The sequence below is a fragment of the Somniosus microcephalus genome, chromosome 13, assembly GCF_052327205.1.
Source record: "Somniosus microcephalus isolate GS21.2 chromosome 13, FLI_Smic_1.0, whole genome shotgun sequence".
Classification (NCBI taxonomy): Eukaryota; Metazoa; Chordata; class Chondrichthyes; order Squaliformes; family Somniosidae; genus Somniosus; species Somniosus microcephalus.
The window spans coordinates 93,586,274-93,609,766 of record NC_140999.1 but is presented as its reverse complement, the minus strand read 5'-3'; the positions used below and the strand labels follow the sequence as shown (position 1 = coordinate 93,609,766).

The 23,493-nt window shown below is 55.3% G+C and overlaps 1 protein-coding gene across 1 annotated transcript in view; it reads right to left on the bottom strand.

Moving 5' to 3' along the window:
• LOC147108493 (tRNA selenocysteine 1-associated protein 1-like) overlaps positions 1-23,493 on the bottom strand; it is a 172,574-nt gene that overhangs the window by 964 nt on the left and 148,117 nt on the right. The gene's annotated exons all lie outside the window — the stretch shown is intronic.

Here is a 23,493-nt window from a genome sequence, read left to right as displayed (position 1 = left end):
CACACCGCACCGAAACGCTTCCTGCCGCACCGAAACACACCGCAACGACACGCCTCCTGCTGCACCGAAACACACCGCAACGACATGCTTCCTGCTGCACCGAAACACACCGCAACGACACGCTTCCTGCTGCACCAAAACACACCGCAACGACACGCCTCCTGCCGCACCGAAACACACCGCAACGACACGCTTCCTGCTGCACCGAAACACACCGCAACGACACGCCTCCTGCTGCACCGAAACACACGACACGCCTCCTGCTGCACCGAAACACACCGCAACGACACGCTTCCTGCCACACCGAAACACACCGCAACGGCACACCTCCTACTGCACTGAAACACACCGCAACGACACGCTTCCTGCTGCACCGAAACACACCGCAACGACACGCTTCCTGCCGCACCGAAACATGCTAGTGATGCATGAAAATGCAGCTGCAATTGCAGGGGAACAAAAGAAACACAGAGACCATTTATGTTCAGTGTGAGCACAAAGCCACCAACCTGTTCTTGTTGTGGATGCTCACTGTAGACCAGGCGTTTCCCGTGGAGATTGGGGAGTACTGAACTGATCCCCCGACAGTCTCAGGTGCCTGCTAGTGGCTGGTTTCAAAGCAGAACTGGCAGAAGACTATGAGCCTGTTATAGCATGCAATCTTTACGTAATCATTCTCAGGATGTGGGCACGCTGGCAAGGCCACTATTTATTGCCCACCCCTAATTGCCCTTGAGAAGGTGGTGGTGGGCCGCCCTGAAGCGCTGCAGTCCGTGTGGTGAAGGTACTCCCACAGTGCTGTTCGGGAGGGAGTTACAGGATTTTCACTCAGTGATTCAAGGCGATGCACAAAAGGGGAACAGTACAAAAGGGCAAAAGCAAAACACTGCAGATGCTGAAAATCTGAAATAAAAACAGAAAATGCTGGAAATACTCAGCAGGTCAGGCAGCATCTGTGAAGAGAGAAACAAAGTTAACGTTTCAGGTCGATGACCCTCCGTCAGAACTGGAACAAAAGGGCACATTTTTTTTTTACATAAACGCAAATATAATTGCTTCCCACGAAGGTCAGTAGTGATCACTGGTTTTAGCGAGTATTCAGAAATGGAGCTCAGTCACACTGATCGTTCACACACAAACAGTGGTAGTGAATGTTCAGGTCACAACCCGCTGCTCCCAGCAGAAGGCTCCAAATGCAAGCTTCCCAAAAGGAGGGCGTGGCCAAGGATCATAGTGCAGGAAACGAGCTGGGAAGGAGACAACGTAGATCAGGAAGGCTTGGGATGCAGGAGATCAGGGGCTCCACAGTTTCAAAGTCTTGGAAATGGAGTTCAGCAGGGTATAGTGCAAGACATCGGGACAGAGCTAGGAGTCTGGTCTGTGTCGGGGTTTAGTGTGAGACATCGGGACAGAGCTGGGAGTCTGGTCTATGTCGGGGTATAGTTTTTTTTTATTCGTTTCTGGAATGTGGGCATCGCTGGCAAGGCCAGCATTTATTGTCCATCCCTAATAGCCCTTGAGAAGGTGGTGGTCAGCCGCCGCCTTGAACCGCTCCAGTCCGTGTGGTGATGGTACTCCCACAGTGCCGTTAGGGGGAGAGTTCCAGGATTTTGACCCAGCGACAATGAAGGATCAGAAATATACTTCCTAGTCAGGATGGTGTGTGACTTGGAGGGGAACTTGGAGGTGGTGGCGTTCCCATGAGCCTGCTGCCCTTGTCCTTCTAGGTGGAAGAGGTCACGGGTTTGGGAGGTGCTGCTGAAGAAGCCTTGGCGAGTTGCTGCAAGTCATCTTGTAGATGGTACTCACTGCAGCCACGGTACACCAATGGTGGAGGGAGTGAATGCTTAAGGTGGTGGATGGAGTGCCAATCAAGCGGGCTGCTTTGTCCTGGGTGGTGTCGAGCTTCTTGAGTGTTGTTGGAGCTGCACTCATCCAGGCAAGTGGAGAGTATTCCATCACACTCCTTACTTGTGCCTTGTAGATGGTGGAAATGCTTTGGGGAGTCAGGAGGTGAGACACTCACCGCAGAATACCCAGCCTCTGACCTGCTCTTGTTGCCACAGTATTTATGTGGCTGGTCCAGTTAAGTTTCTGGTCAATGGTGATCCCCAGGATGTTGATGGTGAGGGATTCGGCGATGGTAATGCCGTTGAATGTCATGGGGCGGTGGTTAGACTTTCGCTTGTTGGAGATGGTCATTGCCTGGCACTTGTGGCACGAATGTTACTTGCCACTTATCAGCCCAAGCCTGATCGTCGTCCAAGTCTTGTTGCATGCGGGCATGGACTGCTTCATTATCTGAGGAGTTGTGAATGGCACTGAACACTGTGCAGTCATCGGCACACATCCCCATTTCTGACCTTATGTTGGAGGGAAGGTCATTGATGAAACAGCTGAAGATGGTTGGGCCTAGGACACTGCCCTGAGAATCTCCTGCAGCAATATCCTGGGGCTGTGATGATTGACCTTCAACCACCACAACCATCTTCCTTTGTGCTAGGTATGACTCCAGCCAGTGGAGAGTTTTCCCCCCCGATTCCCATTGACTTCAGTTTTACTAGGGCTCCTTGATGCCACACTCAGTCAAATGCTGCCTTGTGTCAAGGGCAGTCACTCTCACCTCAACTCTGGAATTCAGCTCCTTTGTCCATGTTTGGACCAAGGCTGTAATGAGGTGGGGAGCCGAGTGGTCTTGGCAGAACCCAAACTGGGCATCAGTGAGCAGATTATTGGTGAGTAAGTGTCACTTGATAGCACTTCTGATGACACCTTCCATCACTTTGCTGATGATTGAGAGTAGACTGATGGGGCGGTAATTGGCCAGATTGGATTTGTCCTGCTTTTTGTAGACAGGACATACCTGGGCAGTTTTCCACATTGTCGGATAGATGCAAGTGTTGTAGCTGTAATGGAACTGCTTGGCTAGAGGCGCAGCTAGTTCTGGAGCACAAGTCTTCAGCACAACAGGCGGGATGTTGTCGGGGCCCATAGCCTTTGCTGTATCCAGTGCGCTTAGCCGTTTCTTGATATCACGTGGAGTGAATCGAATTGGCCGATGACTGGCTTCATTGATGGTGGGGACCTCAGGAGGAGGCCGATATGGATCATCCACTTGGCACTTCTGACTGAAGATGGTTGCAAACGCTTCAGCCTCGTCTTTTGCATCACGTGCTGGGCTCTGTCATCACTGAGGATGGGGATATTCATGGAGCCTCCGCCTTCCATTAGTTGTTTAATGGTCCACCACCATTCACGACTGGATGTGGCAGGATTGCAGAGCCTTGATCTGATCTGTTGATTGTGGGATCGCTTAACCCTGTCTATAGCATGCTGCTTCCGCTTTTTAGCATGCATGTAGTCCTGTGTCGCAGCTTCCCCAGGTTAGCACCTAATTTTTAGGTACGCCTGGTGCTGCTCCTGGCATGCTCTTCTACACTCCTCATTGAACCAGGGTTGGTCCCCTGGCTTGCTGGTAATGGCAGACTGAGGGATATGCCGGGCCATGAGGTTACAGATTGTGGTGGAATACAATTCTGCTGCTGATGGCCCACAGCGCCTCATGGATGCTCAATTCTGAGCTGCTAGATCTGTTCTGAATCTATCCCATTTAGCACGGTGGTAGCGCCACACAACACGATGGAGGGTGTCCTCAGTGTGAAGACGGGACTTCGTCTCCACAATGACTGTGCAGTGGTCACTCCTACCAATACATGGACAGATGCATCTGCGACAGGTAGATTGGTGAGGACGAGATCAAGTATGTTTTTCCCTCGTGTTGATTCTCTCACCACCTGTCGGAGGCCCAGATTGGCAGCTATGTCCTTCAGGACTCGGCCAGCTCGGTCAGCAGTGGTGCTACCGAGCCACTCTTGGTGATGGACATTGAAGTCCCCCACCCAGAGTACATCCTGTGCCCTTGCTACTCTCAGTGCTTCTTCCAAGTGGTGTTCAACATGGAGGATTCATCAGCTGAGGGAGGACAGCAGGAGGTTTCCTTGCCCATGCTTGACCTGAAGCCATGAGACTGTATGGGGTCTGGAGTCAATGCTGAGGACTCCCACGGTCACTCCTTCCCGACTGTATACCACTGTGCCTCCACCCCTGGTGGGTCTGTCCTGCCTGTGGGACACGACATACCCAGGGATGATGATGGAGGAGTTTGGGTCATTGGCTGAAAGGTATGATTTTGTGAGTATGACTATGTCAGCCCACAGCTGGAACACTGTGTGCAGTTCTGGTCGCCACACTATAGGAAGGATGTGATTGCATTGGAGAGGGTGCAGAGGAGATTCACCAGGATGTTACCTGGGCTGGAGGGCTTCAGCTATGAAGAAAGACTGGACAGGCTGAGGTTGTTTTCCTTGGAGCAGAGAAGGCTGAGGGGGGACCTGATTGAGGCGCACAAAATTATGAGGGGCATAGATAGGGTAGATAGAAAAGAACTTTTTCCCTTAGTAGAGGGGTCAATAACCAGGGGGCATAGTTTCAAGGTAAGGGGCAGGAGGTTTAGAGGGGATTTGAGGAAAGACTTTTTGACCCAGAGGGTGGTTGGAATCTGGAACTCACTGCCTGAAAGGGTGGTAGAGGCAGGAACCCTCACAACATTCAAGAAGCATTTGGATGAGCACTTGAAACGCCATAGCATACAAGGCTACGGCCAAAGTGCTGGAAAATAGGATTAGAATAGACAGGGCTTGATGGCCGGCGCGGACACGATGGGCCTCTTTCTGTGTTGTATAACTATGACTCTAGTCTGTGGGACAGATCTCCCAATTCTGGCACTAGTCCCCAAGTGTTGGTGAGGAGGACTTTGCAAGGTCGATTGGGCTGGGTGTGCTGTTGCCATATCCGTAGCTGGTGCTGAGTTCGATGCCGGGTGGTCCGTCCGGTTTCATTCTTATTATTGTGTTTCACAGCGCTTTTTTTTTACAACTGAGCGTCTTGCTAGGCCATTTCAGAGGGCACCATTTAAGGTATAGTACGAGAGAATGGGACAGAGCTGGGAATCTGGTCTGTGTCGGGGTATAGTGTGAGAGATCGGGACAGAGCGGGGCATCTGGACTGTGTCTGGGAATAGTGTGAGAGATCGGGACAGAGCGGGGCGTCTGGTCTGTGTCTGGGTATAGCGAGAGAGATAGGGACAGAGCGGGGAGTCTGGTCTGTGTCTGGGTATAGTGAGAGAGATCGGGACAGAGCGGGGAGTCTGGTCTGTGTCTGGGTATAGTGAGAGAGATCGGGACAGAGCGGGGAGTCTGGTCTGTGTCTGGGTATAGTGAGAGAGATCGGGACAGAGCTCGGAGTCTGGTCTGTGTCTGGGTATAGTGAGAGTGATCGGGACAGAGCGGGGAGTCTGGACGGTGTCTGGGTATAGTGAGAGAGATCGGGACAGAGCGGGGAGTCTGGTCTGTGTCTGGGTGTAGTGAGAGGCATCGGGACAGAGCGGGGAGTCTTGTCTGTGTCTGGGTATAGCGAGAGAGATCGGGACAGAGCTGGGAGTCTGGTCTATGTCTGGGTATAGTGAGAGAGATCGGGACAGAGCGGGCAGTCTGGTCTGTGTCTGGGTAGAGTGAGAGAGATCGGGACAGAGCTCGGAGACTGGTCTGTGTCTGGGTATAGTGGGAGAGACCAGGACAGAGCGGGGAGTCTGGTGTGTGTCTGGGTATAGTGAGAGATCGGGACAGAGCGGGGAGTCTGGTCTGTGTCTGGGTATAGTGAGAGAGATCGGGACAGAGCTCGGAGTCTGGTCTGTGTCTGGGTATAGTGAGAGAGATCGGGACAGAGCTCGCAGTCTGGTTGTGTCTGGGTATAGTGAGAGAGATCGGGACAGAGCAGGGAGTCTGGTCTGTGTCTGGGTATGGTGAGAGAGATCGGGACAGAGCTCGGAGTCTGGTCTGTGTCTGGTTATAGTGAGAGAGATCGTGACAGAGCGGGGAGTCTGGTCTGCGTCTGGGTACAGTGAGAGAGATCGGGACAGAGCTCGGAGTCTGGTCTGTGTCTGGGTATAGTGAGAGAGGTCGGGACAGAGCGGGGAGTCTGGTCTGTGTCTGGGTATAGTGAGAGAGATCGGGACAGAGCTGGGAGTCTGGTCTGTGTCTGGGTATAGTGAGAGAGATCGGGACAGAGCTCGGAATCTGGCCTGTGTCTGGGTATAGTAAGAGAGATCGGGACAGAGCGGGCAGTCTGGTCTGTGTCTGGGTATAGTGAGAGAGATCGGGACAGAGCAGGGAGTCTGGTCTGTGTCTGGGTATAGTGAGAGATATCGTGACAGAGCGGGGAGTCTGGTCTGTGTCTGGGTACAGTGAGAGAGATCGGGACAGAGCTCGGAATCTGGCCTGTGTCTGGGTATAATAAGAGAGATCGGGACAGAGCGGGCAGTCTGGTCTGTGTCTGGGTATAGTGAGAGAGATCGGGACAGAGCATGGAGACTGGTCTGTGTCTGGGTACAGTGAGAGAGATCAGGACAGAGCGGGGAGTCTGGTCTGTGTCTGGGTATAGTGAGAGAGATCGGGACGGAGCGGGGAGTCTGGTCTGTGTCTGGGTATAGTGAGAGAGATCGTGACAGAGCGGGGAGTCTGGTCTGTGTCTGGGTACAGTGAGAGAGATCGGGACAGAGCTCGGAGTCTGGTCTGTGTCTGGGTATAGTGAGAGAGATCAGGACAGAGCGGGGAGTCTGGTCTGTGTCTGGGTATAGTGAGAAAGATCGGGACAGAGCGGGGAGTCTGGTCTGTGTCTAGGTATAGTGAGAGAGATCGGGACAGAGCTGGGAGTCTGGTCTGTGTCTGGGTATAGTGAGAGAGATCGGGAAAGACTTCGGAATCTGGCCTGTGTCTGGGTATCGTAAGAGAGATCGGGACAGAGCGGGCAGTCTGGTCTGTGTCTGGGTATAGTGAGAGAGATCGGGACAGGGCGGGGAGTCTGGTCTGTGTCTGGGTATAGTGAGAGAGATCGGGACAGAGCGGGGAGTCTGGTCTGTGTCTGGGTATAGAGCGAGAGATCGGGACAGAGCGGGGAGTCTGGTATGTGTCTGGGTATAGTGAGAGAGATCGGGACAGAGCTCGGAGTCTGGTCTGTGTCTGGGTATAGTGAGAGAGATCGGGACAGAGCTCGGATTCTGGTCTGTGTCTGGGTATAGTGAGAGAGATCGGGACAGAGCGGGGAGTCTGGTCTGTCTCTGGGTATAGTGAGAGAGATCGGGACAGAGCGGGGAGTCTGGACTGTGTCTGGGTATAGTGAGAGAGATCGGGACAGAGCGGGGAGTCTGGTCTGTGTCTGGGGAAAGTGAGAGAGAGCGGGACAGAGCGGGGAGTCTGGTCTGTGTCTGGGTATAGTGAGAGAGATCGGGACAGAGCTGGGAGTCTGGTCTATGTCTGGGTATAGTGAGAGAGATCGGGACAGAGCGGGGAGTCTGGTCTGTGTCTGGGTATAGTGAGAGAGATCGGGACAGAGCTCGGAGTCTGGTCTGTGTCTGGGTATAGTGAGAGAGATCGGGACAGAGCGGGGAGTCTGGTCTGTGTCTGGGTATAGTGGGAGAGACCGGGACAGAGCGGGGAGTCTGGTCTGTGTCTGGGTATAGTGAGAGATCGGGACAGAGCGGGGAGTCTGGTCTGTGTCTGGGGAAAGTGAGAGAGATCGTGACAGAGCAGGGAGTCTGGTCTGTGTCTGGGTATAGTGAGAGATCGGGACAGAGCGGGGAGTCTGGTCTGTGTCTGGGGAAAGTGAGAGAGATCGGGACAGAGCGGGGAGTCTGGTCTGTGTCTGGGTACAGTGAGAGAGATCGGGACAGAGCTCGGAGTCTGGTCTGTGTCTGGGTATAGTGAGAGAGATCGGGACAGAGCGGGGAGTCTGGTCTGTGTCTGGGTATAGTGAGAGAGATCGGGACAGGGCTTGGAGTCTGGTCTGTGTCTGGGTATACTGAGAGAGATCGGGACAGAGCTCGGAATCTGGCCTGTGTCTGGGTATAGTAAGAGAGATCGGGACAGAGCGGGCAGTCTGGTCTGTGTCTGGGTATAGTGAGAGAGATCAGGACAGAGCGGGGAGTCTGGTCTGTGTCTGGGTATAGTGAGAGAGATCGGGACAGAGCGGGGAGTCTGGTATGTGTCTGGGTATAGAGCGAGAGATCGGGACAGAGCGGGGAGTCTGGTCTGTGTCTGGGTATAGTAAGAGAGATCGGGACAGAGCGGGCAGTCTGGTCTGTGTCTGGGTATAGTGAGAGAGATCAGGACAGAGCGGGGAGTCTGGTCTGTGTCTGGGTATAGTGAGAGAGATCGGGACAGAGCGGGGAGTCTGGTATGTGTCTGGGTATAGAGCGAGAGATCGGGACAGAGCGGGGAGTCTGGTATGTGTCTGGGTATAGCGAGAGAGATCGGGACAGAGCTCGGAGTCTGGTCTGTGTCTGGGTATAGTGAGAGAGATCAGGACAGAGCGGGGAGTCTGGTCTGTGTCTGGGTATAGTGAGAGAGATCAGGACAGAGCGGGGAGTCTGGTCTGTGTCTGGGTATAGTGAGAGAGATCGGGACAGAGCGGGGAGTCTGGTATGTGTCTGGGTATAGCGAGAGAGATCGGGACAGAGCTCGGAGTCTGGTCTGTGTCTGGGTATAGTGAGAGAGATCGGGACAGAGCTCGGAGTCTGGTCTGTGTCTGGGTATAGTGAGAGATATCGGGACAGAGCGGGGAGTCTGGTCTGTGTCTGGTTGTAGTGAGAGAGATCGGGACAGAGCGGGGAGTCTGGTCTGTGTCTGGGTATAGTGAGAGAGATCGGGACAGAGCAGGGAGTCCGGTCTGTGTCTGGGTATCGTGAGAGATCGGGACAGAGCGGGGAGTCTGGTCTGTCTCTGGGTATAGTGAGAGAGATCGGGACAGAGCGGGGAGTCTGGTCTGTGTCTGGGTACAGTGAGAGAGATCGGGACAGAGCGGGGAGTCTGGTCCGTGTCTAGGTAAAGTGAGAGAAATCGGGAGAGAGCTAGGAGTCTGGTCTGTGTCTGGGCATAGAGAGACATAGGGACAGATCAGGGAGCCTGGTCTGTGTCTGGGTATAGAGCAAGAGATCGGGACAGAGCTGGGAGTCTGGTCTGTGTCCGGGTATAGAGCGAGAGATCGGGACAGAGCTCGGAGTCTGGTCTGTGTCTGGTTATAGTGAGAGAGATCGGGACACAGCAGGGAGTCTGGTCTGTGTCTGGGTATAGTGAGAGAGATCGGGACAGAGCGGGGAGTCTGGTCTGTGTCTGGGTATAGTGAGAGAGATCGGGACAGAGCAGGGAGTCTGCTCTGTGTTTGGGTACAGTGAGAGAGATCGGGACAGAGCGGGCAGTCCAGTCTGTGTCTGGGTATAGTGAGAGAGATCGGGGCAGAGCGGGGAGTCTGGTCTGTGTCTGGGTACAGTGAGAGAGATCGGGACAGAGCGGGGAGTCTGGTCTGTGTCTGGGTATACAGCGAGAGATCGGGACAGAGCGGGGAGTCTGGTCTGTGTCTGGGAAAAGTGAGAGAGATCGGGACAGAGCTCGGAGTCTGGTCTGTGTCTGGGTATAGTGAGAGAGATCGGGACAGAGCGGGGAGTCTGGTCTGTGTCTGGGTATAGTGAGAGACCGGGACAGAGCGGGGAGTCTGGTCTGTGTCTGGTTATAGTGAGAGAGATCGGGACAGAGCTGGGAGTCTGGTCTGTGTCTGGGTATAGTGAGAGAGTTCGGGACAGAGCTCGGAGTCTGGTCTGTGTCTGGGTATAGTGGGAGAGATCGGGACAGAGCGGGGAGTCTGGTCTGTGTCTGGGTATAGTGAGAGACCGGGACAGAGCGGGGAGTCTGGTCTGTGTCTGGTTATAGTGAGAGAGATCGGGACACAGCAGGGAGTCTGGTCTGTGTCTGGGTATAGTGAGAGAGATCGGGACAGAGCTCGGAGTCTGGTCTGTGTCTGGGTACAGTGAGAGAGATCGGGACAGAGCGGGGAGTCTGGTCTGTGTCTGGGTATAGTGAGAGAGATCGGGACAGAGCGGGGAGTCTGGTCTGTGTCTGGGTACAGTGAGAGAGATCGGGACAGAGCTCGGAATCTGGCCTGTGTCTGGGTATAGCAAGAGAGATCGGGACAGAGCGGGCAGTCTGGTCTGTGTCTGGGTATAGTGAGAGAGATCGTGACAGAGCGGGGAGTCTGGTCTGTGTCTGGGTATAGTGAGAGAGATCGGGACAGAGCGGGGAGTCTGGTCTGTGTCTGGGGAAAGCGAGAGAGATCGGGACAGAGCTCGGAGTCTGGTCTGTGTCTGGGTATAGTGAGAGATCGGGACAGAGCGGGGAGTCTGGTCTGTGTCTGGTTATAGTGAGAGAGATCGTGACAGAGAGGGGAGTCTGGTCTGCGTCTGGGTACAGTGAGAGAGATCGGGACAGAGTGGGGAGTCTGGACTGTGTCTGGGTATAGTGAGAGAGATCGGGACAGAGCGGGGAGTCCGGTCTGTGTCTGGGTATAGTGAGAGAGATCGGGACAGAGCGGGGAGTCTGGTCTGTGTCTGGGTAAAGTGAGAGGCATCGGGACAGAACGGGGAGTCTTGTCTGTGTCTGGGTATAGCGAGAGAGATCGGGACAGAGCTGGGAGTCTGGTCTATGTCTGGGTATAGTGGGAGAGACCAGGACAGAGCGGGGAGTCTGGTGTGTGTCTGGGTATAGTGAGAGATCGGGACAGAGCGGGGAGTCTGGTCTGTGTCTGGGTATAGTGAGAGAGATCGGGACAGAGCTCGGAGTCTGGTCTGTGTCTGGGTATAGTGAGAGAGATCGGGACAGAGCTCGCAGTCTGGTTGTGTCTGGGTATAGTGAGAGAGATCGGGACAGAGCAGGGAGTCTGGTCTGTGTCTGGGTATAGTGAGAGAGATCGGGACAGAGCTCGGAGTCTGGTCTGTGTCTGGTTATAGTGAGAGAGATCGTGACAGAGCGGGGAGTCTGGTCTGCGTCTGGGTATAGAGCGAGAGATCGGGACAGAGCGGGGAGTCTTGTCTGTGTCTGGGTATAGAGCGAGAGATCGGGACAGAGCGGGGAGTCTGCTCTATGTCTGGTTATAGTGAGAGAGATCGGGACAGAGCGGGGAGTCTGGTCTGTGTCTGGGTATAGTGAGAGAGATCGTGACAGAGCGGGGAGTCTGGTCTGTGTCTGGGTACAGTGAGAGAGATCGGGACAGAGCTCGGAGTCTGGTCTGTGTCTGGGTATAGTGAGAGAGATCAGGAGAGAGCAGGGAGTCTGGTCTGTGTCTGGGTATAGTGAGAAAGATCGGGACAGAGCGGGGAGTCTGGTCTGTGTCTGGGTATAGTGAGAGAGATCGGGACAGAGCTGGGAGTCTGGTCTGTGTCTGGGTATAGTGAGAGAGATCGGGAAAGACTTCGGAATCTGGCCTGTGTCTGGGTATCGTAAGAGAGATCGGGACAGAGCGGGCAGTCTGGTCTGTGTCTGGGTATAGTGAGAGAGATCGGGACAGGGCGGGGAGTCTGGTCTGTGTCTGGGTATAGTGAGAGAGATCGGGACAGAGCGGGGAGTCTGGTCTGTGTCTGGGTATAGAGCGAGAGATCGGGACAGAGCGGGGAGTCTGGTATGTCTCTGGGTATAGTGAGAGAGATCGGGACAGAGCTCGGAGTCTGGTCTGTGTCTGGGTATAGTGAGAGAGATCGGGACAGAGCTCGGATTCTGGTCTGTGTCTGGGTATAGTGAGAGAGATCGGGACAGAGCGGGGAGTCTGGTCTGTCTCTGGGTATAGTGAGAGAGATCGGGACAGAGCGGGGAGTCTGGTCTGTGTCTGGGTATAGTGAGAGAGATCGGGACAGAGCTCGGATTCTGGTCTGTGTCTGGGTATAGTGAGAGAGATCGGGACAGAGCGGGGAGTCTGGTCTGTCTCTGGGGATAGTGGGAGAGATCGGGACAGAGCTCGGAGTCTGGTCTGTGTCTGGGTATAGTGAGAGATATCGGGACAGAGCGGGGAATCTGGTCTGTGTCTGGGTATAGTGAGAGATCGGGACAGAGCGGGGAGTCTGGTCTGTGTCTGGGTATAGTGAGAGAGATCGGGACAGAGCTGGGAGTCTGGTCAGTGTCTGGGTATAGTGAGAGAGATCGGGACAGAGCGGGGAGTCTGGTCTGTGTCTGGGTATAGAGAGAGCGATCGGGACAGAGCGGGGAGTCTGGTCTGTGTCTGGGTATAGTGAGAGAGATCGGGACAGAGCTCGAAGTCTGGTCTGTGTCTGGGTATAGTGAGAGAGATCGGGACAGAGCGGGGAGTCTGGTCTGTGTCTGGGTATAGGGAGAGAGATCGGGACAAAGCTCGGAGTCTGGTCTGTGTCTGCGTATAGTGAGCGAGATCGGGACAGAGCGGGGAGTATGGTCTGTGTCTGGGTATAGTGAGAGAGATCGGGACAGAGCGGGGAGTCTGGTCTGTGTCTGGTGAGAGAGATCGGGACAGAGCGGGGTGTCTGATCTGTGTCTGGTTATCGAGAGAGAGATGGGGACAGAGCGGGGAGTCTGGTCTGTGTCTGGGTATAGAGAGAGACATCGGGACAGAGCTCGGAGTCTGGTCTGTGTCTGGGTATAGTGAGAGAGATTGGGACAGAGCTCGGAGTCTGGTTTGTGTCTGGGTATAGTGAGAGAAATCGGGACAGAGCGGGGAGTCTGGTCTGTGTCTGGGTATCGTGAGAGAGATCGGGACAGAGCTCGGAGTCTGGTCTGTGTCTGGGTATAGTGAGAGAGATCGGGACAGAGCTCGGAGTCTGGTCTGTGTCTGGGTACAGTGAGAGAGATCGGGACAGAGCTCGGAGTCTGGTCTGTGTCTGGTTATTGTGAGAGAGATCGGGACAGAGCGGGGAGTCTGGTCTGTGTCTGGGTATAGTGAGAGAGATCGGGACAGAGCAGGGAGTCTGGTCTGTGTCTGGGTATAGTGAGAGAGGTCGGGACAGAGCGGGAATCTCGTCTGTGTCTGGGTATAGTGAGAGAGATCGGGACAGAGCTCGGAGTCTGGTCTCTGTCTGGGTATAGTGGGAGAGATCGGGACAGAGCGGGGAGTCTGGTCTGTGTCTGGGTAGAGTGAGAGATCGGGACAGAGCAGGGAGTCTGGTCTGTGTCTGGGTATAGTGAGAGAGATCGGGACAGAGCTCGCAGTCTGGTCTGTGTCTGGGTACAGTGAGAGTGATCGGGACAGAGCACGGAGTCTGGTCTCTGTCTGGGTATAGTGAGAGAGATCGGGACAGAGCTCAGAGTCTGGTCTGTGTCTGGGTATAGTGAGAGAGATCGGGACAGAGCTCGCAGTCTGGTCTGTGTCTGGGTACAGTGAGAGATCGGGACAGAGCACAGAGTCTGGTCTCTGTCTGGGTATAGTGAGAGAGATCGGGACAGAGCTCGGAGTCTGGTCTGTGTCTGGGTATAGAGAGAGAGATCGAGACAGAGCTCGGAGTCTGGTCTGTGTCTGGGTATAGTGAGAGATATCGGGACAGAGCGGGAAGTCTGGTCTGTGTCTGCGTATCGTGAGAGAGATCGGGACAGAGCGGGGAGTCTGGTCTGTGTCTGGGTAAAGTGAGAGATATCGGGACAGAGCGGGAAGTCTGGTCTGTGTCTGCGTATCGTGAGAGAGATCGGGACAGAGCGGGGAGTCTGGTCTGTGTCTGGGTATAGGGAGAGAGATCGGGACAGAGCGGGTAGTCTGGTCTGTGTCTGGTGAGAGAGATCAGGACAGAGCGGGGTGTCTGGTCTGTGTCTGGGTATAGAGAGAGAGATCGGGACAAAGCTCGGAGTCTGGTCTGTGTCTGGGTATAGAGAGAGAGATCGGGACAGAGCGGGGAGTCTGGTCTGTGTCTGGGTATAGTGAGAGAGCTCGGGACAGAGCGGGGAGTCTGGTCTGTGTATGGGTATAGTGAGAGAAATCGGGACAGAGCTCGGAGTCTGGTCTGTGTCTGGGTATAGTGAGAGATATCGGGACAGAGCGGGGAATCTGGTCTGTGTCTGGGTATAGTGAGAGATCGGGACAGAGCGGGGAGTCTGGTCTGTGTCTGGGTATAGTGAGAGAAATCGGGACAGAGCGGGGAGTCTGGTCTGTGTCTGGGTATAGTGAGAGAGATCGGGACAGAGCTCGAAGTCTGGTCTGTGTCTGGGTATAGTGAGAGAGATCGGGACAGAGCGGGGAGTCTGGTCTGTGTCTGGGTATAGTGAGAGAGATCGGGACAAAGCTCGGAGTCTGGTCTGTGTCTGGGTATAGTGAGAGAGATCGGGACAGAGCGGGGAGTCTGGTCTGTGTCTGGGTATAGTGAGAGAGATCGGGACAGAGCGGGGAGTCTGGTCTGTGTCTGGGTATAGTGAGAGAGATCAGGACAGAGCGGGGAGTCTGGTCTGTGTCTGGGTATAGTGAGAGAGATCGGGACAGAGCGGGGAGTCTGGTCTGTGTCTGGGTATAGAGCGAGAGATCGGGACAGAGCGGGCAGTCTGGTCTGTGTCTGGTTATAGTGAGAGAGATCGTGACAGAGCCGTGAGTCTGGTCTGAGTCTGGGTACATTGAGAGAGATCGGGACAGAGCTCGGAGTCTGGTCTGTGTCGGGGTATAGTGAGAGAGATCGGGACAGAGTTCGGAGTCTGGTCTGTGTCTGGGTATAGTGAGAGAGATCGGGACAGAGCAGGGAATCTGGTCTGTGTCTGGTGAGAGAGGTCGGGACAGAGCGGGGTGTCTGGTCTGTGTCTGGGTATAGAGAGAGAGATCGGGACCGAGCTGGGAGTCTGGTCGGTGTCTGGGTATAGTGAGAGAGATCGGGACAGAGCGGGGAGTCTGGGCTGTGTCTGGGTATAGTGAGAGAGATCGGGACAGAGCGGGGAGTCTGGTATGTGTCTGGGTATAGTGAGAGAGATCGGGACAGAGCTCGGAGTCTGGTCTGTGTATGGGTAAAGTGAGAGATATCGGGACAGAGCGGGAAGTCTGGTCTGTGTCTGCGTATAGTGAGAGAGATCGGGACAGAGCGGGGAGTCTGGTCTGTGTCTGGGTATAGGAAGAGAGATCGGGACAGAGCGGGTAGTCTGGTCTGTGTCTGGTGAGAGAGATCGGGACAGAGCGGGGTGTCTGGTCTGTGTCTGGGTATAGTGAGAGAGATCGGGACAGAGCGGGGAGTCTCGTCTGTGTCTGGGTATAGTGAGAGAGATCGGGACAGAGCTCGGAGTCTGGTCTCTGTCTGGGTATAGTGGGAGAGATCGGGACAGAGCGGGGAGTCTGGTCTGTGTCTGGGTATAGTGAGAGATCGGGACAGGGCGGGGAGTCTGGTCTGTGTCTGGGTAAAGTGAGAGATATCGGGACAGAGCGGGAAGTCTGGTCTGTGTCTGCGTATCGTGAGAGAGATCGGGACAGAGCGGGGAGTCTGGTCTGTGTCTGGGTATAGGGAGAGAGATCGGGACAGAGCGGGTAGTCTGGTCTGTGTCTGGTGAGAGAGATCGGGACAGAGCGGGGTGTCTGGTCTGTGTCTGGGTATAGAGAGAGAGATTGGGACAGAGCGGGGAGTCTGGTCTGTGTCTGGGTATAGGCAGAGACATCGGGACAGAGCGGGGAGTCTGGTCTGTGTCTGGGTTTAGTGAGAGAGATCGGGACAGAGCGGGGAGTCTGGTCTGTGTATGGGTATAGTGAGAGAGATCGGGACAAAGCTCGGAGTCTGGTCTGTGTCTGGGTATAGTGAGAGAAATCGTGACAGAGCTCGGAGTCTGGTCTGTGTCTGGGTGTGGTAAACCACTGTTTGTGTTCCTGTTTGTCCTGTTTGTATTCCACTGTGTACATGCCTGGACATGCCTCGGCTGACTCCTCCCACAGGTCCTCGTATAAAGGTGACTGCTCCCCAGCCCTTAGTATCATGGACCGGTCGACCACGCGAGGCAGACCTCCGTTCTGTTGTTAATAAAAGCCTTTAGTTACTCTTCTAACACTCAGTCTTTTATGAGTAATTGATAGCGCATCAATTTTATTAACAACATTTTTATAATGGAGAAGATCCTCACACCAGCATGCCTGGACTTAGATCATCGGGAGGCGGACTCATCCACCAAGTTTACTCACTGGCTTAAGTGTTTCGAAAAATTCCTGACCGCCTCCGAAGCAATCAAATCGGACGAGGACAAACTGGATGTCCTGAACTCCAAAGTGAACCACCGAGTGTACTCGGTCATCCAAGACGCGACCTCGTACGCGGACGCTATCAAGCTCCTCAAGGACCAGTACACGCGCCCAGTGAACGAAGTGTACGCCAGGCACCTCCTGGGGAGTCGTAAACAACAACCTGGGGAATCGACCGTGGAATACCTTCAGGCACTGTCTGTGCTTGGCCGGGCCTGTGGTTGTAAGGATGTAAAGGCCGCCGTGTACACAGAGGAACTTATCCGGGACGCTTTTGTAGCGGGCCACAGATCCAATTACACCCGACAGCGACTGTTGGAGCAGAGTAACCTCGACCTCAACAAGGCCTCTGAACTCGCACTATCGTTGGATGCAGCCTACCAGGGCATGGATGCCTACTCCTCTGCACCGTGGACGCCGCGGGGAATGACAGCCTGGGACACGGTAGGACCGCCTCATAGCGCCGTGCCACCCCAGCCACACCCCAACAACGGCCCAACTACCGCAGCAGTGTCCCAAGGCCAGACAGCAGTGCCCCAAGGCCAGAAATGCTACTTCTGTGGCCAGGCAAAACACCCCAGAGCGCGCTGCCCGGCGAAAAACGCGATCTGCTCGGGCTGCGGGAAGAAGGGACACTACGCTAGCGTCTGCAGGGCCAAAGCCACCCCGAACCCCAGCAGCGCCGCGTGTGGGCCATGCGGGCCGCCATCTTGGACCTCCCCGGCCATGTGCGAATCACCGGTACAGCAGCCATTTTGGACGCCACCAGCCACATGGGGATCATGGACGCCGCCATCTTGGACGACAGCCGGGACGCAGCAGGCCCCCGACACCGCCTCATCTGATACCCGCAGCGACACACCGACCCCTACGCTGGCATCCGTTACACTGGACCAAGCGAGACCGCACCAACTGGCCAGTTCCACAATGGACATTAAGGTAAATGGTCACGATACAATCTGCCTTTTTGACTCTGGGAGCACGGAGAGCTTCATCCACCCCGACACGGTGCGGCGTTGCTCTCTCCCAGTCCTGCCTGCGCAACAGCGGATTTCTATGGCCTCCGAGTCCCAGTCGGCGGACATCGGCGGCTACTGCGTGGTGACACTCGTAGTAGACGGGACCGTGTACGATCATTTTAAACTTCTGGTCCTGCCTGACCTCTGCGCTGCCGTCCTGCTGGGGTTAGATTTTCAGTGCCACCTTAAAAGTGTTACGATGGCGTACGGTGGACCCCTACCCCCACTCACAGTCCGCAGCCAGCAGCTTCCAAACTGCCCGCCGCGCACCAGGTGCAACCGCTCCACACTCAGAGTCACCCCCCCCCAACTGTTTGCTAACCTCACCCCCGACTGTAAGCCCATCGCCACAAAGAGCAGGCGATACAGTGCCGGGGACAGGGTTTTCATTAAAACCGAAGTGGAGCGGCTCCTGAAAGAAGGGATTATTGAGGGCAGCACCAGCCCCTGGCGAGCCCAGGTTGTGGTCGTTAAGACCGGCGAGAAGCAGCGCCTGGTCATCGACTACAGCCAGACAATAAATCGCTACACCCTGCTGGACGCCTACCCACTCCCCCGTATAGCTGATATGGTCAACCAGATCGCGCAGTACCGCGTCTTCTCGACCATTGACCTGAAATCAGCGTACCACCAGCTCCCCATCCGCCCTGAGGACCGCCAGTACACTGCCTTTGAGGCAAACGGCCGCCTCTATCGCTTCCTTAGGGTTCCCTTTGGCGTCACCAACGGGGTCTCCGTCTTCCAAAGGGAGATGGACCGGATGGTAGATCAAAATGCGTTGCAGGCCACTTTCCCATATCTGGACAATGTGACCATCTGCGGCCGTGACTTGCAGGACCATGACGCAAACCTCGAAAAATTCCTCCGCACCGCCCAACTCCTAAACCTGACATATAACAAGGAGAAGTGCATATTCCGCACAAACCGCCTCGCCATCCTTGGCTGTGTTGTGGAACACGGAGTCATCGGCCCCGACCCCGACCGGATGCGTCCCCTTATGGAACTTCCACTGCCCCACTGCCTCAAGGCCCTGAAGAGGTGCCTAGGGTTTTTCTCCTATTACGCCCAGTGGGTCCCCTACTATGCGGACAAGGCCCGTCCGCTGATCAAGTCCACCTCTTTTCCCTTGACGGCAGAGGCCCGCTTAGCCTTCCACCGTATCAAGGAGGACATTGCCAAAGCCACCATGCACGCAGTGGACGAATCCATCCCCTTCCAGGTGGAAAGCGACGCGTCTGACTTTGCCCTGGCCGCTACCCTCAATCAGGCGGGGAGACCCGTGGCCTTCTTTTCACGAACCCTCCAAGGCCCGGAGACCAGACACTCCGCTGTTGAGAAGGAGGCCCAGGCGATTGTGGAGGCTGTGCGTCATTGGAGGCACTACCTGGCCGGAAAACGATTTACCCTGCTCACTGACCAGCGTTCAGTTGCTTTTATGTTTAACAACAAGCAGAGGGGCAAAATCAAAAATGACAAGATCTTGAGGTGGAGAATCGAACTTTCCACCTACAACTACGAGATCTTGTACCGGCCCGGGAAGCTAAATGAACCCCCGGATGCACTATCGCGTGGCACCTGCGCCAGCGCGCAGATCGATAGACTGCGGGCCCTCCACAATGACCTCTGCCACCCGGGGGTCACCAGGTTCTTCCACTTCATCAAGGCCCGCAACCTGCCTTACTCTATTGAGGAGGTCAGGACCATGACCAGGAACTGCCAAGTCTGCGCTGAGTGCAAACCGCCCTTTTATAGACCAGACAGGGCCCACCTGATAAAAGCCACTCGCCCCTTCGAGCGCCTGAGCGTCGATTTTAAAGGGCCTCTCCCCTCCTCCGACCGCAATGTGTACTTCCTCAATATTATTGATGAGTACTCCCGTTTCCCGTTCGCCTTCCCCTGCCCGGACATGACCAGTGCCACGGTCATTAAATGTCTGAACAACCTCTTCACCCTGTTCGGCTTCCCCAGCTATATCCATAGCGACCGGGGCTCATCGTTTATGAGCGACGAACTCCGTCAGTACCTGCTAACTAGGGGTATTGCCACAAGCAGGACCACCAGTTACAACCCCCGGGGGAACGGACAGGTGGAAAGAGAAAATGCGACAGTTTGGAAGGCCGTCCTGCTAGCCTTAAAGTCTAGGGGCCTTCCAACCTCCCGCTGGCAGGATGTGCTCCCCGATGCGCTCCACTCTATTCGGTCACTGCTCTGCACTGCCACTAACGCCACCCCTCATGAGAAAATGTTTGTCTTCCCAAGGAAGTCCACATCGGGGACATCGCTACCGCCATGGCTGACGTCCCCAGGGCCGGTCCTACTGAGAAGACACGTGAGGACGCATAAAACGGACCCCCTGGTCGAGAGGGTCGACCTCCTCCACGCCAACCCCCAGTATGCTTACATCGCATACCCGGACGGGCGGGAGGACACAGTCTCCATAAGAGACCTTGCACCCTCGGGGGCCGCAGTAACCCACTACCCACTACCACCCCCCCCCACGATCCGATATCCAGCCCCAGCAGACGGCAGGCCTGGGCCCCGCGACCCGCTCGACATCTACGAGGACGACACGCCTGTGCCACAGCCTACGCTGGACTCGACGCCGGAAACTTCACTACCCCTGCCGTCGCCACGCAGATCACAGCGGCAGACAAGACCTCCGCAGAGACTCCAATACACTAACTTTTAATACACTTCACCCCGCCGGACTCAATTTTAAACAAGGGGTGAATGTGGTAAACCACTGTTTGTATTCCTGTTTGTCCTGTTTGTATTCCACTGTGTACATGCCTGGACATGCCTCGGCTGACTCCTCCCACAGGTCCTAGTATAAAGGTGACTGCTCCCCAGCCCTTAGTATCATGGACCGGTCGACCACGCGAGGCAGACCTCCATTCTGTTGTTAATAAAAGCCTTTAGTTACTCTTCTAACTCTCAGTCTTTTATGAGTAATTGATAGCGATAGCGCATCACTGGGTATAGTGAGAGATATCGGGACAGAGCGGGGAATCTGGTCTGTGTCTGGGTATAGTGAGAGATTGGGACAGAGCGGGGAGTCTGGTCTGTGTCTGGGTATAGTGAGAGAAATCGGGACAGAGCTCGGAGTCTGGTCTGTGTCTGGGTATAGTGGGAGAGATCGGGACAGAGCTCGGAGTCTGGTCTGTGTCTGGGTATAGTGAGAGATATCGGGACAGAGCGGGGAATCTGGTCTGTGTCTGGGTATAGTGAGAGATCGGGACAGAGCTCGAAGTCTGGTCTGTGTCTGGGTATAGTGAGAGAGATCGGGACAGAGCGGGGAGTCTGGTCTGTGTCTGGGTATAGTGAGAGAGATCGGGACAAAGCTCGGAGTCTGGTCTGTGTCTGGGTATAGAGAGAGAGATCGGGACAGAGCGGGGAGTCTGGTCTGTGTCTGGGTATAGTGAGAGAGATCGGGACAGAGCGGGGAGTCTGGTCTGTGTCTGGGTATAGTGAGAGAGATCGGGACAGAGCGGGGAGTCTGGTCTGTGTCTGGGTATAGAGCGAGAGATCGGGACAGAGCGGGCAGTCTGGTCTGTGTCTGGGTATAGTGAGAGAGATCAGGACAGAGCGGAGAGTCTGGTCTGAGTCTGGGTACATTGAGAGAGATCGGGACAGAGCTCGGAGTCTGGTCTGTGTCGGGGTATAGTGAGAGAGATCGGGACAGAGCAGGGAATCTGGTCTGTGTCTGGTGAGAGAGATCGGGACAGAGCGGGGTGTCTGGTCTGTGTCTGGGTATAGAGAGAGAGATCGGGACAGAGCTGGGAGTCTGGTCTGTGTCTGGGTATAGTGAGAGAGATCGGGACAGAGCGGGGAGTCTGGGCTGTGTCTGGGTATAGTGAGAGAGATCGGGACAGAGCGGGGAGTCTGGTATGTGTCTGGGCAAAGTGAGAGAGATCGGGACAGAGCTCGGAGTCTGGTCTGTGTATGGGTAAAGTGAGATATCGGGACAGAGCGGGAAGTCTGGTCTGTGTCTGCGTATAGTGAGAGAGATCGGGACAGAGCGGGGAGTCTGGTCTGTGTCTGGGTATAGGGAGAGAGATCGGGACAGAGCGGGTAGTCTGGTCTGTGTCTGGTGAGAGAGATCGGGACAGAGCGGGGTGTCTGGTCTGTGTCTGGGTATAGTGAGAGAGATCGGGACAGAGCGGGGAGTCTCGTCTGTGTCTGGGTATAGTGAGAGAGATCGGGACAGAGCTCGGAGTCTGGTCTCTGTCTGGGTATAGTGGGAGAGATCGGGACAGAGCGGGGAGTCTGGTCTGTGTCTGGGTATAGTGAGAGATCGGGACAGAGCAGGGAGTCTGGTCTGTGTCTCGGTGTAGTGAGCGAGATCGGGACAGAGCGGGGAGTCTGGTCTGTGTCTGGGTATAGTGAGAGAGATCGGGACAGAGCTCGCAGTCTGGTCTGTGTGTGGGTACAGTGAGAGAGATCGGGACAGAGCACGGAGTCTGGTCTCTGTCTGGGTATAGTGAGAGAGATCGGGACAGAGCTCGGAGTCTGGTCTGTGTCTGGGTATAGTGAGAGAGATCGGGACAGAGCGGGGAGTCTGGTCTGTGTCTGGGTATAGTGAGAGATATCGGGACAGAGCGGGAAGTCTGGTCTGTGTCTGCGTATAGTGAGAGAGATCGGGACAGAGCGGGGAGTCTGGTCTGTGTCTGGGTATAGGGAGAGAGATCGGGACAGAGCGGGTAGTCTGGTCTGTGTCTGGTGAGAGAGATCGGGACAGAGCGGGGTGTCTGGTCTGTGTCTGGGGATAGAGAGAGAGATTGGGACAGAGCGGGGAGTCTGGTCTGTGTCTGGGTATAGTGAGAGAGATCGGGACAGAGCGGGGAGTCTGGTCTGTGTCTGGGTATAGTGAGAGAGATCGGGACAGAGCGGGGAGTCTGGTCTGTGTCTGGGTATAGTGAGAGAAATCGGGACAGAGCTCGGAGTCTCGTCTGTGTCTGGGTATAGTGGGAGAGATCGGGACAGAGCGGGGAATCTGGTCTGTGTCTGGGTATAGTGAGAGATCGGGACAGAGCGGGGAGTCTGGTCTGTGTCTGGGTATAGTGAGAGAGATCGGGACAGAGCTGGGAGTCTGGTCAGTGTCTGGGTAAAGTGAGAGAGATTGGGACAGAGCGGGGAGTCTGGTCTGTGTCTGGGTATAGAGAGAGCGATCGGGACAGAGCGGGGAGTCTGGTCTGTGTCTGGGTATAGTGAGAGAGATCGGGACAGAGCGGGGAGTCTGGTCTGTTTCTGGGTATAGTGAGAGAGATCGGGATAGAGCGGGGAGTCTGGTCTGTGTCTGGTGAGAGAGATCGGGACAGAGCGGGGTGTCTGATCTGTGTCTGGTTATAGAGAGAGAGATGGGGACAGAGCGGGGAGTCTGGTCTGTGTCTGGGTATAGAGAGAGACATCGGGACAGAGCGGGGAGTCTGGTCTGTGTATGGGTATAGTGAGAGAGATCGGGACAGAGCTCGGAGTCTGATCTGTGTCTGGGTAGAGTGAGAGAGATCGGGACAGAGCGGGGAGTCTGGTCTGTGTCTCGGTATAGTGAGAGAGATCGGGACAGAGCGGGAACTCTGGTCTGTGTCTGGGTATAGAGAGAGAGATCGGGACAGAGCGGGGAGTCTGGTCTGTGTCTGGGTATAGTGAAAGAGATCGGGACAGAGCAGGGAGTCTGGTCTGTGTCTGGGTATAGTGAGAGAGATCGGGACAGAGCTCGGAGTCTGGTTTGTGTCTGGGGATAGTGAGAGAAATCGGGACAGAGCGGGGAGTCTGGTCTGTGTCTGGGTATCGTGAGAGAGATCGGGACAGAGCTCGGAGTCTGGTCTGTGTCTGGGTATAGTGAGAGAGATCGGGACAGAGCAGGGAGTCTGGTCTGTGTCTGGGTATAGTGAGAGAGGTCGGGACAGAGCGGGGAGTCTGGTCTGTGTCTGGGTATAGTGAGAGATATCGGGACAGAGCGGGGAGTCTGGTCTGTGTCTGGGTATAGTGAGAGAGATCGGGACAGAGCTCGGAGTCTGGTCTCTGTCTGGGTATAGTGGGAGAGATCGGGACAGAGCGGGGAGTCTGGTCTGTGTCTGGGTATAGTGAGAGAGATCGGGACAGAGCTCGGAGTCTGGTCTGTGTCTGGGTATAGTGAGAGAGATCGGGACAGAGCGGGGAGTCTGGTCTGTGTCTGGGTATAGTGAGAGATATCGGGACAGAGCGGGAAGTATGGTCTGTGTCTGCGTATAGTGAGAGAGATCGGGACAGAGCGGGGAGTCTGGTCTGTGTCTGGGTATAGGGAGAGAGATCGGGACAGAGCGGGTAGTCTGGTCTGTGTCTGGTGAGAGAGATCGGGACAGAGCGGGGTGTCTGGTCTGTGTCTGGGGATAGAGAGAGAGATTGGGAC